Source organism: Halichoerus grypus, chromosome 1 (genome assembly GCF_964656455.1).
Source record: "Halichoerus grypus chromosome 1, mHalGry1.hap1.1, whole genome shotgun sequence".
NCBI lineage: Eukaryota > Metazoa > Chordata > Mammalia > Carnivora > Phocidae > Halichoerus > Halichoerus grypus.
Window position 1 is genome coordinate 110,769,163 of NC_135712.1, and position 9,374 is coordinate 110,778,536.

The window sequence follows — 9,374 nt, forward strand, 5'->3', positions numbered from 1 at the left end:
TCAAATATTTCATCTGCTTCTTTCTTTTTCTTCCTTTTGATGTTCCTGTTATGTGTATGTTACACTTTCTGTGGTTGTCCCACAGTCCTTGGATATTCTGTTCTGTTTCTTCTCACCCTTTGTTCTCTTTGCTTTTCAGTTTTGTAGATTTCTACTGAGATTTCCTCAAGCTCAGAGATTCTTTGCTCAGCCATGTCCAGTCCACTAATAAGCCTATTAAAGGCCTTTTTCCTTTCTGTCACAGTGTTCTTGAACTCTAACATTTCTTTTTGGTTCTTTCTTAGGATTTCCTGTTCTTTGCTTACATTGCCCATCTTTCTTGCATGCTGTATACTCTGTCAATTAGATCCCTTAGCATGTTAATTATAGTTCTCTTAAATAACTAGTCTATACCTCCAACATCTCTGCTATGTCTGGTTCTGATGCTTGCTCTGTCTGTGTGTCTTCAAATTGTGTTTTTTCCTTTTAGTATGCCTTGTAATTTTTTGCTGATAGCCAGAACTGCTGTAAATAGGCCTTTAGTAATGTGCTAAAGGAGGGAGAGGGAATTCTGTAGCCCTATGATTAGGTCTTAGTCTTTTAGTGAGCCTATCCTTCTGGACTGTAAATTTCACAAGTGTTTTTCTCCCCCTTTAGATAGGACAGAATGGCCAGAGTGAGCTGGAATTGGGTTTAGGCTCATGTTAACTAGTTTCCCCTGAAGGCAGGCCTTGTTAAGAAAAACAGAGTGCTTAGGGGCACCTGGGTGGCTCAGTTGCTTAAGTGGCTGACTTCAGCTCAAGTCATGATCTCAGGGTCCTGGAATTGAGTTCCATGTTGGGCTCCCTGCTCAGTGGGGAGTCTGCTTGTCCCCCTTCCCCAGCTTGTGCTCTCTCTCTCTCTCAAATAAATAAATAAATAAAATCTTCAAAAAAATAAAAAAGAAAGAAAGAAAGAAAAAGAGAGCGCTCTGACATTATTTTTAGATGCTTCTTTTTCCTCTCCTCTTCCAGGAAGCACAAGGGGGTTTTTCTCTGATATTTACTGTGAGAACCTGGTTGAGCTGCTGGAGGTAAATCTTGCAATATTGTGGGGGCCCCTGTATGACTGGGGTCTTCTGGAGTTTTTAACTCTCAGGCTTGTCCCCACTGAGCTGACAGCAATTCATCAATTCATCAATTATAGCTCAGGTTTTCCTACCCTGGCACTGGTTCATGTAGGTAATTTCCATTCTCGAGTCTCTGTTTCAATAAGCCAAGGCTTTCTGTATTTGCCTGGCTGTCTCTCCAATCTTGGGTGCAGGTATCTGTTCTTCCCTCTCTTATGGATCCAAGAAGAGTTGATTTTTCAGTCTTCAGCTTTTTACTTGTTGTTAGGACAGAGAGATGACTTTCAAGCTCCTTATACGCAGAACCAGTTGTAGATCTTGATAAATGCCAGTGTCACTGAGAGAGCTTTTTATTCAAGGTGGAAGAATTTAAAATATATCAGAAGAACCCAGATGCCCACTGAGTTCTAATTATAAATATTTTACTCCAGCTATGAGGATCAGAACAATTGTGAAGAACTTGGCTGGAGTAATGGATGGGTTGGGGATTAAGAAAAAGTCTTGTTGCAGTCACCAGGCTACCTAGACAAGGTGCTGGCCTTTAATCTCTGTAATCCCTCTTGGAAAGGCAACATTCATAGTGAAGGGATCTAACTTAACTCAGGCTTGGGCCTCCATAAGGGTATATTTCTAGTTAGTAAAGATGCTCAGAGGATTTGCTCTATGTATAGTGTTATTTTTTTTTCTCAACAAATCCAAGGTAGGTATCCCGTGCCAATTCTTTCTAGCAGTTCTAACTCTCACCTATTAGTTTTTTGAATAGAAAATGATAGAGTATGGTGTTTCCTATAACATTGAAAATTTCTTAAAAAACCAGGCTCTTCATTGTGGGGGGAAAAGTGAAAAACACAGTGTATTTATATCTTTAAATAAAACACAGCCTAAGAAATAATACAATCTTTTGTGTTAAGTTGATGATGCTATGTATTGCATATCATAGTGCTTTTTTGTTTTTGTTTTTGACTCCTAAGGTCTGGTAAAAAATCTACAACCCTGTGCTGAGAGAAGGCTGTGTTCTGATGGAGAATGGAAGAGATAGGGTCTGATAAAATGGGCCTGTGCCTCCAAGTATAATAGCAGTGCCTTCTGATTTTGCAGTATCTCTAGTCAATGAAGCCACAAGGTGAGATCATTTGGAACATTTTATATTAACTTAGGGGAGGCAAGATAAGGGAGAGAAGCAAAACTTTAAAATACAATCTGGTTTAATCAAAATCAGGGGACCATGAACTATTTGGGACTCAGATGGAAAAAGGAGAACTTGAAACTGGTTATAATAAATGAGCTCCAATGCTGCTGCCTATGATGGCTTCTACTTAATAGAACGCTGTGGGTCTCCAAGGTAAAGATTATAAATCTGATTAGGGATCTGCCTGGAACAGGGAGTGTACTCTGACCTCTGGGAGAGGGTTTTGCCCTCTCAGAAAGCCTCACCACATCCTATGTGTACACTGGATGACTAATATTTATTATAGAGCCATGTGATGAAAGAGTGAACAAAGGTTGTCCCTGGTCACCTTGAGTCCATCCTCACAATTGCTCCTCTTGTGGAATGTGACGTATTGCTGGCCTCCCTCAGCAGTTTTTGAGCCACCAACAAATGCTATTTTGTGAATATAGCTCAGAACCCTCAGGCATGTGTTAGCGTAGCTTATTGGACATATTGCACTCACCCTGACTCTCAGTTGCAAAACGATTCCCAATACTTCCTTTGCCTTTGTGACTGTGCTTGAATTGGCTGTGAATGATGCCATGACACTGTTTACTTTTCCTGGTGAAGGCAAGGATCTGAGTGTGATGTGCGTGTCCACGTTGCATTAGGTAAAAGAGAAACTCTGTGCATGGATCTTGAGCCATGTTGGACTCATTGACTATGAGCCTATGATGTGGCAACTCAATGAAATACACATCAAATGTGTGCCCTTTGTTATTTACAACTTTTAGAAACGTCTGTTTACATTGGGTCCTTTCTCCTGGACTATCTTCCTAAGTTTAGTATTCAGGCTCTACTGTTAACAAGTTGTGTCTTTCCACAAACACAAGGCAAACTACCAGGCACAATTTAAAAAGAGATTTACTGATAGAATTCTGCCTTGACAAATTTTTAAGACAAGGAAACTTTGTTTATATTGAGAGTTGAATTGCAGGTCTTCGCAGCTCATTTCCACAAAGCAGAAAATGCCTGGAAAGGAGGCGTCTGACTAGGTGGTTTTAGAAAAATATTAACATATCTCATGAGCTTAGAGTAGATTAGATACTTCTTATTTCTAGGGAGGTAGGAAAATACTCATCATAGAGTCTACAAAAAACTGTTTAAGTCATAAAGTTGAATGTGTGCAATACATGGATGTCATGGAATAGATGTCATGGAATAGACCAAATTTCAGGAGAGGTAAAATTCTATCAAAATGTCTTCAAAAGGGGCGACTGGGTGGCTCAGTCGTTAAGCGTCTGCCTTCGGCTCAGGTCATGATCCCAGGGTCCTGGGATCGAGCCCCGCGTCGGGCTCCCTGCTCCGCGGGAAGCCCGCTTCTCTCTCTCTCCCACTCCCCCTGCTTGTGTTCCCTCTCTCGCTGTGTCTCTCTCTGTCAAATAAATAAATAAAATCTTTAAAAAAAAAAAAGTCTTCAAAGTTGTTTTCTTTTTTTTTTTTTAAGTATGATTTCACCCTGCTCTATACAAATATATGCCAGTAATTTTGGTTGCACAGTCAAAATAAAATTAATAATTTTTCACACTTACTTTTGTTATAAATTTGGAGGTAGAATGTTCGATAAAACATTATAGACTCCAATTAAATAAAAATTGCATTTAAGAATCCAAGGAGTATCCTGAGGCATTGTTTGGCTTTTGGACATTTAATACTTTCACATCCTCATTATTCCATCCACATGATAAGCCTAACAAACATTTGTTAATGCTGATAAGAGATATTTCACATGATTTTAGCATACCCACTAGAAGCAACTGTATATTAAAATATTCCTCAAGGTTAATTCTTGTTTCATTGATAATTTTGGCTAGCTCCATGGGATTTCCAGAAGTTGCATTAGTTGAAAGATCAGGGCATTCAGCACAACTCACTCACTTGAAACTGCATTCCTGGACAAAATTCAGAATGTCTTGTGTTTATTACACCACATTCATGTTCTAAGAAGCAAATTTACATTATATAGATCAACATAATTTTGGGTTCCCATTGGAGTATGTATTTATCTAGAACCTATCAAACTTCTTTAGGTAAATATTTATAGATATTAAAAATTTCCTAAAATATTTAAAATTTTGAACTTAAAAAATAAAATTACTGTAACCATATTTAAGAAGTTCTGTAAGGTATTATAAATCACTAACCTGCACTGTGCTTTGTAGAATCACAGCTTGGACAAGACCACTTGGACTTAAGGATAATCTATGACTCATAACATCAGCCTGTCCTCAGACACTTCCTGTGATGGGGAATTTACCTTTCATGATAGCTCTTTGAACTTTATATAGCTTTTAGAGGAAATTTAGCTGGTTGACCTTGCTCAACGTTTTTAACCTTTTGGGTCTCAATTTTTTCACTTGCAAAGGTGCTCAAGACATTTTTTGCATTCCTACTATGGGTCAGGCAATCCCAATTTTTTTTTTTGCGGGAGGTGGAAACCAGGGTAAGGTATAAATAGATGGATGAAATGAAAAAATAAGGTGCACAGAAATTTTAAGCTTTGGTGATATAAAGTTGAACAAGACAATAGTCTAAAGGGAGAGACTAGGACATACACAAATATTTATAAAGACAATACAATGAACAATTTAATAAGGTACATGGAATTCTGGGCACACTGAGAACACTGCTATTTGCTCTTTTAGCAATTCCCTTCTACCCAACCTCAATGTGCTTATTTCCTATAAAAACTGACCAAAGGCCATGTCCTCTAGATCAGGACTTCTCTCCAGGTGCCTTCTGTCTATCCCCTCTATTCCCCTAAACTCCTATCAAAGCAGGGATTTCATCTTTTTTGTTCATCCAAATGAACCATATCCAGAACCTAATGGGGAGCTACTAAAGGAAATTATATAAAGTAGAGACATGAACTTCCCTTTCCTTATTACCCTATCTAGAAACATAATTCTGTTAGCAGTGGGGACATGGATCAAAGAAGACTTGAAATAAGGCAGCTGTGAAGGAGGGTATTGCAATAATTCAAGTAAGGACTCATAGGGGGGTTAAAAAGAGTGATGCTGAGGATACTGGGGGCAGCCTCGATGACTGGGTATGGGGGTGAAGGAGTGACAGAAGTTGAGGATTACTTTCTGAGTTCTGGTTTTATATATCTGATCAAATTAAGGCACATGGGAGGAAGAGTAATTTCTAGAGGAAGAATAGGAGTTCACCTTTGGACATAGTGCATTGAAGTTGACTGTGGACAGTAAGATGGGGAGACAGCCAGCGGGCACGCATTAGAAGATGTCTGGGGCTGACATTGCAGCTCTTGTTGACACCTTGACACCTATTCCGTCCTCTCTCAGTGTGATTTTGGAAATTGACCTCATCTTAAACACGGGCCTGATTGATCTAAAAGTACTTATCTAAAAGTAATTACTTGGCAGTAATTAGTTCAAGGATAGGCATGTGATCTAATTCCCATCAATGAGAGGCAAAGAGATGTTTGCAGAAGGCTTTTGGGAAAGGTGTGGGAAGCCAGGCTTTCTCTCCCAATGGATTTGGATGAGGAAACCTACAACCCTGGTGCTCCTGATGGCTTTCCTACAGCCACAAAGATAACCAGCCACAGGATGAAGTCAATTCTGGACTGCAGAGTGGAGAGAGAGAATCTGCTTCCTTGATGGCATTGTTGAACCTGTGCGTCAGCCATTTGGGAAGCTTATACCACCTCTGGACTGCCTCTTATATGAACATTTCTGTATCTCTCATGATCATTTGGGTGAGAATCTTGTTAATGACAATTGAAAGCATCTTAACTGGGGGCGCCTGGGTGGCTCAGTTGTTAAGCGTCTGCCTTCGGCCCAGGTCATGATCCCAGGGTCCTGGGATCGAGTCCCGCATTGGGCTCCCTGCTCAGCAGGAAGCCTGCTTCTCCCTCTGCCTCTGCCTGCAGCTCCCCCTGCTTGTGCGTGCTCTCTCTCTCTCTCTCTCTCTAATAAATAAATAAAATCTTAAAAAAATACATTTAAGAATTAAAAAAAAGCAAGAATCTTAACTGAAGCAGTTGAAGATATAAATTTGTTGGTCACCAGCCAATGAGTGACAGTTAATGCCAGGGACATTAAAGAGATTCCCCAGAAAAAGTGGCTGAGAATGGAGTTCTGGGCACCTTACACTTAATGACTGAATGCAATTCTGAATTTCAGCCTATGACTCAAGATCCCTTTTTAATCAAACTCAATGTCCTTCAACAAGTCTATCCTTTAACAAGTAGCTCTGTGACTCTGAACATTCTGCCAATCACATAGGTGTTTCAATGAACTCAACTGTGAATTGAAGGTATGTATTCAGTCTATCTACCCATATGGACAGATTCAGGTTTTCTAGGGTTTGAAATGTACAGAATTTTGAGAGGCCCTCTTAAAAACTGGGCACAAAAACTGGGCACAGAATCTTAGAAGGAACCCGTGCAAGTGAGGGACCATAAAGCTTCAAGGTCCATCTTCCTCTTATTTTGTGGAATGAGTGAGATAAAGCAGGAGCTTAGTGCATGGTAATTGTTCAAGAAAGATTAGCTAGCATGATTACAAAGAATTTAATACATGATTTAGATCTAGATTGTGGAAATACACAAACATATGTACTTTTTGGAATTTTTGTTTTGCTCGTTTTAACTCTGCCCTTGCTTCTGAGCAAAGTGTTCTTCCTATCTCCCTCTCCCTCACTCTATCTGTAGGGCCAACTTAGCCATTAGACACAGTGGGCACAGTGCCTTGGGCTCATCATTCTTTTAGGAGCACACAAAAATATGTTTCTTTCTTTTAAAATCAGAAGAAAAGATGAACTTTCATTTTTGAAGAAAAATTTTAACGCATAACATAAGGGTAGTTATCTTTATTCTGATGCAGTAGTAAAATCTCATTCTTAATATTTTCTTCTGGAGGAAAGCAAAAGTTCCCAGGGCCCACAAAAGTCAGAGCATAGCCCTGCTATCTGCTTCTCCCTTTTGTGTTGCTTTTTCTCTCTTTCCGTTATTTTTCACACCTTCATGCCTTCCTTGCCTCTCTCTCCTCTCCACCATTTTACTTTTTTAAAAAAAGATTTATTTATTTTAGAGAGCACACGTGAGCAGGGGAAGGGGCCGAGGGAGAGGGAGAGAATCATCAAGCAGACTCCCCACTGAGCAGGGAGCCCGAGGCTGGACTCCACCTCCTGACCCTGAGATCATGACCTGAGCTGAAATCAAGAGTCAGCCCTGCTTAACTGACTGAGCCACCCAGGTGTCCCTCCACCATTTTACTTATTTTTCTCCCACCTCTAGCATTTTCTGGCCTCTCTCCCTGTGACTCTCTCCTGCAAAATGAAAATATAAAAAATAAAAACAAGCATTTTCCATGTGTTAGCTTTTCTTTCCTGTTAGCGGCTTATTTCCTCAGGTTATCAGCTTTCAGAGGGAAGACACATAATCCCTTTTAGAATGGAGGGCTCAGAATAGAGTTTGAGACACACCTTCTGAAATGGCAGCCTCTCGAGAGCCTGATTCCCAGTAAAGAGTGTTGCTGCTCCACATTTTTCACACCAAACACAGTGAAGACACGAACATTAATTAGGATTACAGAGCCAGGGAGGCTTACCGCCCTGTGACAGCTCACAAGAAAGAGAATGCCACTTCTTTTTTTGGATGCAATTCTGAGTGTCATGTATGTATTAATTCTTGGGCTCAAGCCAAGTTACTTTGGGGCTAAAATGTAATCTGTTATTTTTAGGTCATATCGGGTAGGGGGATAGGCTATTATTTTAGGTTAGTAAGAAGGTAGGTTTGGCTAATTTTAGATGATCAAGTTTCCTATTATGCACCTTCCTTCAAAAACTAATTTTGAAATGTTATCATTTATAGTTCATGCTTATGAAGAACTTAATGTTGGAAGCATTCCTTAGTTCAAGGGGATTTCACGCCTGGATAGTTCTCAAGTTTTATTGTTTTCCAGCTTACTTGCCTGACTTAGGATCCCTACTGCTTCTTAAATTTCACAAATTAAATGAAGTAAAGAAAAAAGCATACACACCAAAAACAAACCAGTACTTAACTCCCCCTTCTAACAACCCCGCTGTCCAGAGGGAGATACACTTATGTGTAAGAAATAAAGTGGCAAGTTTCCTGTTTCATGAATGCCTTGGATTCTAATTATTTCTTACAGACAGATTTAAAACAAAGACTTATGAATAATGTACAGATCATTAAGATTGTAATCTCTAAACTCTGGCATATAATATAAGCCTCTGATTCACCATATGAGTTCACACTGATTACCCAGGATGATTTCCAGATGTTTACTCTCTGCATGTAATTAAATTTTGGTAAAAATTATAACTTAGCTGCTTTAAAAAAAAAAAAAAAAAAGGAACAACAAAAAACCTCTCAACAGAAACATGAAAGAATTTTTCACTGAGATATTTTTCCCCCACAGGAGTCACTTCTCTCATGACATAAATCTCCTTCCTCAAAAATCTCTGGCTTACTTAAACCCACTCCTGATTGTAACCAGAGAGGAGAGAGTTTCTCTAAGAAACGGTGACAGATTGATCACCTCAAGTCCATCATTCGGGAGGAAATTGCCACAGAATTTGCAAAACAGATAGAAAACTGGTACAAGTAAATTATTGAGTCTGTATTCACAGACTTAAAAGGAAATAGGAACATACTACAATGGGCAGTAAAATTAAATCTTCAGGGAGAATCAAAGTATCATGGAAAAACAGGATATGAGCATTGTCTTGTTATGTGTTGGGAATTGAAATTATAAGTTTGAGAAAATCTGTGCAATGCATCAACTGGAACGTGACAGGATAATGTGCAACAGCTAACAAAGAGACAGATGCCCCAAGATGAAAAAGGAACAAAAGTTAGATACACAAGAAAATAGTTCAAAGGTGCATATTATGTAGAAATCACTTAAATATATCAGAAAAGAGGAGATGGTAAAATAATCAAATACAGAGAATAAAGCAGAGGGGAGACAGAGAGACGAAGGGAGAGGCAGAATAATTTGACAAGAGAGAAAAGATGGAGAAGCAGAATGAGAGCAAGCGGTAGGCACTGGTCTGTAATGACCTGTTTCTCATGAAAAATGCATT